Source organism: Austrofundulus limnaeus, unplaced genomic scaffold, assembly GCF_001266775.1.
Source record: "Austrofundulus limnaeus strain Quisiro unplaced genomic scaffold, Austrofundulus_limnaeus-1.0 Scaffold34, whole genome shotgun sequence".
In the NCBI taxonomy this organism is placed as follows: domain Eukaryota; kingdom Metazoa; phylum Chordata; class Actinopteri; order Cyprinodontiformes; family Rivulidae; genus Austrofundulus; species Austrofundulus limnaeus.
In genome coordinates, this window is record NW_013952436.1 from 2,230,616 (window position 1) to 2,241,930 (window position 11,315).

Here is an 11,315-nt window from a genome sequence, read left to right on the forward strand (position 1 = left end):
GACTTCAATCTCTGAACTCGTAAAGTTTTTATTTTTTTTAGTTTTCGCTGTCATTTTCATGAATGGACACTTCCTTGTATCTGAGGCAGGAAACATAGCCTTATWTAGTGTTTTTGAGGTGGTAATTATGCTAATCTCCTCTCGCGTGCACGAGCAGCTGGATACGAACTGGTAGAATTTACGCAGCTCATTTACACAATTTTCCTGAAGATAGAAGAGTTTGTTGAATCTGACGTAACATGTTCGTACGAACCCTTCGTACGAACAAAAGTAAGAGAAATTTACGATAAGAATATGAACATGTTCTTGCATGAGGCCCAGTGAATCTATTGTAGTTTTGATGCTAGTTCACAAAATGGTGCTGTGATTTTTGTAATTTTTCAACATACTCACATTCACAAACAATTCAGTCTCAGGTATGTAGCCCATATTTGTTCAGAGTCAAGAAGATCTGATGAATTGAAAACAGTGATCGACACAAACAGCACTCTGCTATTCGCCATTATTACTGTTATTTTACCCGCAATAGCTCAGAAAAACTATTGGCTGCAGCTGTCTGTAGTGCATCTGTGTGATTATCGACAAGTTGCAGTTTCCTTTCACAACAATGCTGGGTGTTTCCAAAAACTTCCACCTTGAGATCCGGATTCAAAACATTTTGGTGTCAGAGAAATTGACTGCTGTTATCATGTACACGAACAGCTGAAACGCAACAGAAACGATACTCTTTCACTTAAAAACAGTGTAAAATGAGCTGCAAAAGTCTAAAAGGATGCTGTGCAAATGAAAGTAAATATTCCTTGGTAAAACGTTTCTTGTGAACTCTTTAGGGCAGAGGAGCCCAAAGTGGGGCCCGCGGGCCAAATTTGGCCCACCAAGCCATTTGATTTGGCCCACCAACAGTTGCCAAAGTTACAAGGTTGTAACCTGTTATCCTATGTAGAAACACAGTATTTCCATTGGTCAAATGACTATACAGTATAAAAGGGCTGTAGTGAAGTTAGTTTTCGTCATGGTGCTGACATATCTTTGATTTATTAGGATCAAACATGAAATGACAACAAGAAATATTTAGATCAGATTTAACCCCGCATGTAGATTTGCACACTTTTTAAGGCCACAAAAACTCATATTTTATCAATTTATGATATGTCCCATGAGCCTTTGCTACTTGAGCGTATGGAAGACTTTCTCCAAGTGCACAGACTAAAACAAAAGAGGGCCATTGCACAGCTTAATCGTTAAAAATAAAGGACTTTACTTTAAAAAGCATTTGTATTTCATGTATTATATAACTGCATTTGGCCCGCAGCCGTGGATAGATTTTCATTTTGGCCCCCTCGGGGAAAATGTTTGGGCACCCCTGCTTTAGGGTCTTCTCGCAGGGCTGCTTCTGTTGGTGGAAAACGGCAGCTCAGGTCAGCTCTGCCCTTCTCAACCTGCTCCCGATGCCAGCAGCAGCTGGGCCGGGATACCAGCAGATTCCCCACTGCTTATGTCACCTTGCTGGACAAACACTTGTTATGTATCATGGTCACACTATTAAATTCTCACTGCAGTCTATTTAGGCCCTACTGAGGCTGATTCGAGCATCGTGTTACTGACTCGGTAAGATGATAGGAGACAGGGACTGAGGCCGGGTTTATTAGGAAAAGGAGGCAAAGCACAAGAGGGAACAGAAGAAAAACAATCATGAAAGCAATCCTTTAGTTGTAGGCCAATCATTTCTCAAGGCATTTCGACTGTTGCTTTTTAAAGATCGACTTATGTTGAGAAATAACATCAGCTGAAGCCATTCCAGTAAAATCTTGAAAAAAAAAAAAAAAAGGGTTGTGCATAATCTGATGCAATACTCCAGGACATCATGCAATCTGTTACTGCTTGAAGTTTGTGTTGTGAGCGACTCTCTGCTACCACCACATCAAATTTCACCTCAATATCTGTGAAACAAATTGAGTTTCAGCCATTTAGTGTTCACGAGAAATTTTACCAACACACCCACGTACGTGGGAATCATTTCCCCAGCGATTCCCGTTATACCTTTCCCCTCCTTCGACAACTCATCTACTTTGCAAACTAAAACACAAACACGTAAAGTGAAGAAAATAACTCATACAAACAACGGTGTGCCGGAAAGTGGACAGGAAGGTGGAGTGAGTGCATGCTTGACTCATCTGTTTTCTCTACCCCCTAACAGTATGGCCTGTGGTTTCTCTCATATCCGCCCAGCACGCACATGTGGTTTTAGAGGATCAGCCAAACGCGTGCTGGCTGGCTGAGCTGGCCACCGCTGCAGCTCATAACAAAGGAGGAGCAGGCGGATGTTGGAGGACAGCAGCCCGTGGCCTCTACATTTCCCTGAGGGAGCGAGCCTCTAGGCCTTCTCCTTCGGCGTGTTTCCTTTGTGGTCGCCCAGCGTTGAGACACCTCACCCCCTCCAGCACCATTCCTCACCCCCAAAGCAAACACTTGCAGCAATCTTTCTTGTTGCACTTCTTTGATCCTGAAATCGACAATAAGAAGAAAAGCTTAGTGATTTTTCCCTGTGAAGAAATATCTCCATACCTAAGCAGTGACTATTAGAAGAGGAATGTTTTTGTCTTCACAGCCAGTCACCAGGGCAAGAGCGGGATTTTCTGTTTTACTTTGGACTGTGGAAACAAAATCTTCAAAAATTAAAGGCTTAGCATTCCTTGATCAAGTCAACTTTTAGTTTAATGTCTGTAAAACTGACTGAGCTTGTAGCATTTTTTTTGGCAAAATTAATGAATAGATAATGCAAAGTTTTGAACCAAGATTTTGCACAGTTCATTGTCTGTGTTGGGGATGACACTCAGTTACTATCAAAACTAAATCTTAGAGCAGGGCTATTCAACTGGTGGCTCGCAGGCCACATACATGACCAAAGTTCGGCCCGTCAATTGGTTCATTCATCTCTTAAGCCCAAACRCACGGTTTTCTACTTTAATTACTCTTAGTTCTTTTAGTTAAACATAGACATGTTTGGTATCTACAGAAACATCAGAAACTTGGCTAGAAGCTGGTTAGGCTAGAACATTTCTATGCACAACCAAGACAGTTAAAAATACAAGCAGTTGAATAAAAAACAATGAAAGTGAAAATAAAATTGGTTTAAAAAATTTGGCAAGTCAGAGATGTTAAAATAATATTTGTGTCAAACAGGAGGCATAATGTGTTCTTTTTGTTTTAGATATTGTTGAATTATGACTACTTTTATAGGGTTCTGGATGTTGTATTTATGGTTAAAATACAGCAAAATAAACTATTTTAAAGTTAACACATCTTTGTAATACTTGGTTTATTTACAAAATAACTTTATTTGCTGGATATTTGGCCCCTCGGCTGTTGATCTGCATTAACTGTGGCCCCCGGAGCAGTTTAGTTGAATAGCCCTGTATAATCTGTAAAAGTTGTGGCCACCTTTGTGTTTTTAAGAACAGTTAGCTGTGGCAGCCATCTTCAATGGGTTAATTCCAAAAGTTCTTCAGTTGTACGAGATCATCTGTGATTATTTTGTGCAAGTTTGTTTAAAACTCATCCAGTGGTCACCTAGTCATAGTCAAACAAAATACAATCTTATTCAACATTGTAAAATGGGACTGTGCCGTAAAAAAACATAAACATTAGTTGCCATTTTTCAAACTYAGCAGCATTATAACAAGGTTTATAGGCTGTGTCTCAATTCAGGGGTTGCAGCCCACGGAGTGCACATTTGTAGGCTGCTTCTGTCACTGCGCTACTCTGAAGGCTGCCCCATTTCCTGGGCTCCTTCTCATGTGGCCAACAAAACCCCCAAAATGTAGGCTGCATCTGAATGTTTCACAGCCAACAATATCCCAGGATACATTGCTCCATCATCAATTTTTAAGAAACAATAAAAGAAGGCAGAGTTTGGAAAATCTTCACAGACCGAAGAATTTGTTGTTTAGCAATTTAGCAGATGAAATTTATGCTGCYATGTGATGTGATGTTAAATAACATTCAATTACAAGTACTGATACTGGAGTTTTATTGTATTCATTTTACTTCATTTTACTACTTCATTTTATTTTACAAATCATAAAAGCTTATCTATGAGTGCAATTCACATTTTGAGCAGACCTTTGTATAAAAATGAAAAAAGCAATGAACACATTTTAAACACCTAAATAGCAACTGGAGCCACATTAAATGAAAGCATCACAATATTATAAAGCCATTGTGCTAACAATAGAGCTAAACTCAAATTATTAGTCTTTTATGTATTAAAGGYGCAATATCATGCAAAATCAACATTTTTGAGTTTCATATCATGTTATAATATTATCCTCTCATCTAAAACATGCCCAGAGTCTTACTTTGACTCATTCATGCATGTTTGAGAAATCCTGTAGTGTCCTGAGGCAGCAGGCAGGGGAGCAAAAACGACCGGTTGGGACTAGAACCGCCTTTTGGGACTAGCTCCTCCTCTGGGCTGTGTCTCCAAACTGAGCTTCCTCAACACAGAGCACCCCTCCCCCACCCCCCTGCAGGCTATCGGCAACAACAACTAGCAAACACCCGGTGAAAAACGTGTCTGCTGAGCTCCTAATACTACTTCTCACTTCAGTCCCTTTCAGATTAAAAATACCTTTGAGAAAATGTATTTTCAGATGCCAAGGAAACTACACACTCATCTCACTCAGATTTGTAWCTTATTACAATCAGTATGTATGTGGTGTGAGCGACTGAAATGATCTTACCAGCTGAAACGTCATCTCTGTAATCGTTCCGGTTCTTTAGAAAACGTACTTTCCGGTCCGACAATAAGGTTCATACAGTATGTATCCTGAGATGCAATTTTCCAAAATGAATATCGTATAATGTTGCTTTTTTATTATCGTTACAACACAGTCTGCTATGACGCTCCAGGTTGTAAACAGCAGAGACCTGTAGCAAGAAGAGGCTGTGATGACGTGCTGAAATGGGCGGGACAGAAGTGGAAGGGGGTTCTTAAAGAGACAGAGGCCCATTTCAAGGTGTTTAGAAACAGAAATGATAAGTCTAATTTATTTTCAATTTAAACATATAAACATTTAAATAACAACTGAAGGTGCCATAGTTACTTCATTATGGTATAGAATTCAAATATAGAGGTATGCCTGAGAAACACGTAATATTGCCCYTTTAATGTAAAATGTTTTAAATATACATAAAATTCTGGGATACATCCTGTGAAAAGATGTGTGAATAAATGTTCCAAAGCATTTTAAGTTTTAGGTATTTATGGGTGATGTGATATAAATGTAACATCATGATAACAGAGTAATACATGGTCACACGAAAATACATCTTCCGAAGACTAGATTGCCTTATTTAACAAACGTTATATTCAATGTACCCGGACTTCGAAGGGTGTGGCTGCAGCCCTTGATTTGACACACAGCCTTAGAAAAAAAATGGTAGCTTTTCGTTTTCTGTTAATGTGACTAAAAATCTCATCTTACTAGCATTAGRTAAACATTAGTCTGCTTGCACTGGATTCAAGAAGAGCCACAGTTTTTAGATTAACAGCACCAGGTGAGTCTGATTAGCGCAGCTGTGATGAATCTTTAATCAGCCTCCCTGTTTTTGTAAACACTAAAGTGCTAAAGTCCTGGAAATTCAAACCACAGTCATCCAGACATTAAACAGTGTGTGGGTTAGCACTTCCCATTTGGAGAGTGTTAAAATTATTGCTGGCCTGCGTGTGGTCACTGACGGGTCATTATTAGACCACACAATGTTTTATTTATTTCTTTTATTTTTATGTTTTTATTCAGATGTGGTTATTACTAATTGTGTCTTGGAAAAAAAAAACATCTTTGGCTCTCTGCCAGTGTGCATGATGGAAAATCTCAAAAGGTTGTGCCTAAAAAGATTTTAGTATTTACCACAGCTTTTTATTGTAGGATTCATGTGAAAAAGAGACAATAACATAGTGAAAACAGAACAGCTCTGATAGATTAGACGGACATCCTGGTACTTTTTGCTTGTTGCATGAAAGAACCAAGAGCCAACAACAWGACTTCAAAGTCTTTGAATTATTTTTTTCATTCATCTGCATTCATCTCTCCGACTCTGASCGATTAACATTTCTCCCAACTCCTCTAAGCTGCCCACAGACTAAGAGAGGGGTCTGTGACCTCAGCAGAACRTTTCCCTCTGCTCTTCTGTCTATTCACTGAATCTTTGTGTTCCTTCTCTCGTCACACAGTGTAGGAGCTGTTCAGAGAGCAGGAATTCAGAAAGAGAGTTTAGAGCTGGAGACACGAGGGAGGCGAGAATGGCAAGGAGAGGGGGATTTTTTTTTTCCCTTGGATGAGATCATGGGCGATGGCGCTCCCTGAGCGGGAGCTGAGCTCGTGGATGACACGCCTCTGACCTCCCGCTGCCAACACACACACACATACAAACACACACACACACACACACACACCGCAGGAGAAAGGGTAGAGCTCATGGAAGCGAGGGAGATGACATCTAGTTTTCATCTCAGCCCATTACACCACGGCTAATCTCAAAACCCAGATTGTTCTGTCTTTATCAACGTGCCTCACACAACAGCTGGCTTTGCTCAGTGGACCCCAGAGGACCACTTTAGTGGGCTTTAGCCACGTGAAAAGCCCTAATAGAATCTACCTCATTACTGGCTGAGAGATGGAGGTAATTAAAAGAGCTGCAATTAGCCAGCTCAGCACTCTTATGTGATGACACAGCTGATTCAACACCAGTACTGTCTTATCTCGACGAGGGATCTGATTTGTGTTGCTCAACTGTACAAATAAAAGCAGCTGTCGAGACAGCAGAGTGAAGCTTATTGTGATGATTAGTCAGCCCCTTCCTCACCTCGTCTGAGTCACTGAGACTAGCGCTCTGCGGCTTTGTGCTTCGGTGTGAAAAATACCTCTTTCCCTAAGCCCCTCTCCCTCCAGCGTGGTTTGTGGGAATGTGACAGCACCAAAGCTTCGTCGGGACACAAACYGGCCTCCGTCTGAATATGACACATCCCTGTGGGAGTGGTTGTTGTTTTTTTTTTTACATCCGCTGATCCTCCCCGCTGTGAGCTGCAATAATCTGTAGTTCAGATGGATGAATACAGTTTCTCAGAGAACTGACAGACACTGGCATCAAAACTGCAACAACAGCTGARATAAAATATGCAGTCGACTCAGTGGTTGACCACTAACGCTCACCMATCTGTAGTCAGTTGAATGAGATTGTGGTGTTGTATCATTTATAATTGGTGATGCTCGCGCATGAAGAAGTGCTCCAGGTATTGCTCTAGGACAGTGGTTCCCAAACTTCAGCTTTTGACCCACAAAATACCAGCAGTAGACACCAGGACCCTTAGTGGTTGTCAGTTGATAAACATTGTTTTCACCACAAATAAACAAGAGCATTTATTTGTCTATTTTTGTCTATTTTAAGTACACTAATCTTACTATTTTGTGACAACAAAGGCAAAAAATGTGCATAGTTGTCATTTTTTTAGTGTAATTAATTCAGAGAATATTTTCAGGACCCCACTTTGATGTTTCAGGACCCCACTTTGATGTTTCAGGACCCCACTGTGGGACATGACCCCGACTTTGGGAACCACTGCTCTAGGATATGGTAATGGTCTTTTTGTACTGTAAGGCCCAGCACAGCCAGGCCTGGGTTCAAACCAGGGTTCTGTGTAGCCCTCTTGGCCCAAWTTCAGCCTGATTTCAGGAATGTGGTTCTATTTAGGCAGGGCTGCTCAGCCAATTTGACGTCAGCCACTGTTGCTCATTGATTGGCTKGCTTGCTGAGGGAGTCACATCACACAGATGAGGTTAACTTTACTTGATTCATTTGCAATGACTGTGATGATTTTTACACACGAGTTAAACTTTACAGCTGTAGCYYGCTACCAAGCAACYACAAGCTAACATTAGCTGCCATTAGCTTACTGTCCTCTGTCGTTCTGTTCTCTTGTTTTTAACTATGCTTCGGTACAGTCTTCTGTAAGCTTAATGTCATTCATTGTTGTGTCACAAACAAAACTGTATTAGATTTGCACTTTTTAATACGATGATCCCCACCCACAGCTCTTTCCTCAAAGCAAACATAAGCATGGCTGGGTAGAATAAGGCCAGGCTGGCTATGGTCAGCCTTACGGTGCAAAAATGCCACAKGTTTCCTAAGAACATTATAGACCTGCTCAGGGCACTGTGGGCTCTGCTCAGACCTGGGACTCCATCCTAATACTGTAAATCAAATAGCATTCAGCTAGAGCTAAATACAGATGAAAACATTCATTGCACATTAAAAACATATTTTATCCACACACATTTCTGAACCACTGACACAAAGAAGATGGACAAATTGTCTCCACTTCCTTTCGCTGTTTAAATTGAAGCTACACGATCCTATTTATGGGAGCTGCTATGCAATATTTTTGGAACCAGGGTTTGCATACGAGGAGTACCATCTACTCCCCCACAAGCATAAAGTGGTGACAGCATTTTCTGTCTCCTCTGTCTCCTGAGCTCCATTAATGAAATTGTTTGTTTCATTTACCATACTTTTCATCTTCTAAAAGACTACTCCCTGACAACACCAAAACAAAGCCAACAACTACATAGCATTAGGCTATTTTAAGTAGTTTGCAAAACATTTTTTGACTTGTGTTGCAAGTATTTTGTTTAGTTTTTGTTCCTACAGGTCTAACTCATGTCACTATATTTAGTACTTTCAGGTTTCCCTTGAAAACAAAACAATGACGTTTTTGTTTTTTAGTTTTGACACTTCTGGAATGCAWCTCATCTCTGTTCAACACTGGCCTCTTCTTCCCCAAGCCTCAGCTCATTTTTTGTTTTTTAAGACAGTGGTGCGATTGTTTGGGAGGGCAGGTGTGTTTGCCACAGTGGGAGTTCCCTCAGCATAATTATAGCTCCAGTCTGAGATCTTTGTTGTAGATGAACTCTGCCCCGTCTTAAAGGCTCCCTCGCTATCCGTTTTGTTCTTTTCTTCTTTGACCCCATGCTCAGATCAGAGGCTGTGCAGTGGTTGTGTGTCAGAGCAGAAAAAGCCTAAGAAATGATTTTGGCAAACCATCCACTGACCACAGAATCCTCCTGCTTCTGTGCTCACTAATGGGGGGCCCCTTCCAACTTACAACCATCTCAGAAGGATACGGTATTGCCTAGTTGTCTACTAACAAAACCCCCACATCAGTCAGAATAAAGACCTAGAGGGAAGTGACCCTTCCACATCAGAAGTCTTTGTTTAGGAGTGTTATGAACTCACTTCAAAAAAAGCTTGTACTGAAAAGACTAGGTAAGTGAGTAGATACTGGCCACTGTCCACCAAGACGTTTGGTCATACAAGAACAGTGTGTGGGTGAGTTCAGCTGGATATAAAAACCTCATTACCGCACTTTTGTCTGTGACACCGGGAGAAACTCAACAGTTAGTCAATAACAGTCACGTTTGTTTATGYCAATTGAACTCGCCACCGTCGTCTGAAGTCAAAGTCATGCTTTTCTCTCTATTGCTGTAGTAACCGAATGCAACGCCAAGCAGCAAAACAACACCATGAAAGAGGATAACTGTAAAACTTTCTATAGCRGCCTGCATGGGTGGGAGTAATTGATCACAGATGTGGTTTTGTYAACTTGTGTTACACTGTAGGAATCCAGCAGACAGTGAGGATGATGTATGGTCTTCTTGATCGAGGTTGGGCAGTCATGAGCTCAAACATTCGATTTTTAAATGTGCTTTGACCTCTTTTGAATCAAGTTTGCGTGTTCATTTGTCTGCATTGTTATCTCAAGGACCAATGGAGGAATCTGAATGAAAAAATCTAAGCAATCAAACTATTGTTAAACTACTTTCTAAGGACAGCAGACAAAATGAAAACTATGTATCCTGAATTCTGATCTYCCATAACTTCATGCCTTTACCACATGTTCTCATGGGTTTTTGTTTTGTTGACATTTCTTTCAACCCATCTCTTTTGTGCCACAAATATCTGCATTTTATTTCACTTTTCTTACAGTTTTCCATTCTCTTATCACGATACCCAGTTTGGTTCACTGTTTACTAAAAATATAACTTCTTCTTAGACCATTGTATCTCTATATGCCACAAAAAGCAGTGCCCTTTTCTATGCCCCTGATTGTTTTTAGTTTCTTCCTGGTATTTTCTACTCTTTCACAATCTTAACTGTGCACATTGTTGCCTGTTCTTTGGAAAATGTATGTGTGTGTGTGTGTGTGTGCTTTAGGAGGTTTGTGTGTTAATTTTGTGTGTGACGGCGGGTGGATCTTCACTGGAAGGGAGATACGCTGTCTGCACTTCGGACAGGCTTTTCCTCCCGGCTGATTACTGCAGAGTCATAAACGGAAACTCAGAAGACTGAGACGCAGACACAAACTCACTGACGACACGCCGCTGACCCTACAACGCCCAAGAAAAGGCCAGTCTTGAAGGAACACACACAGTTTGCTCTTTGTTTCCCCAATTTTCCACCACGCTTACCAACCAACTCAGCTTTCTTCCACTTGTCTGTCACTTGTGTTATTTTCAGGAACTTTCTGGAGAAATGGGTGTTTGTTGCCTATAGTTAGGCAAACACGCTAAAAATACAACCTTTTAAGGAAACTAAAAATAAACACAAGAAGGAACTATGGGAAGAAGAGGATGTAGAGGAAGAGAAACAAACATCTGAACGCAGTTTATTGTTGGTATCACAGGTGTTYTGTGGGTTAATATGAAAGGAAACTAACATGAGCAGGTTTTAGAGCTGATTACTGATTACTGCCCAGCTACAGTATGAAGTAATGACATCCTTTAGCTGTTATAGCAAATTAGGAAAACAATTTCACTCAGATGTTTTACAGATTATTTCAATCTGTTGCTGTCAGTGACTTTTGTTGCTGTTAAAACTTATTTCTACTAAGATCCAACTCAGGGTGAATCTAAGTGTCTGACTTAAATTTTTTTTTTTTTTCACCAACAAAAGGTTAAATAAATGCATTTTAAGTTGAAATTCTTGTGAAAAAAATCATCATTCAGTCGTTGCCAACAGCTAATTAGGTTAACGTACTTGTCTTTTTTAACAACTGATGTGCTACGAAAGATAAATTTATGTAATTTTCTGTGATAAACAGTTCTCAAATCAACATCACAAGGATGATTTCATCCTGTTGGTACCATTTTAGATTTTACATTTCTCTAATCTAAAAACAGCATATACAGGATGTGCTGAATCTCTCTCTGTGTGTGTGTGTGTGTGTGTGTGTGTGTGTGTGTGTGTGTGTGTGTGTG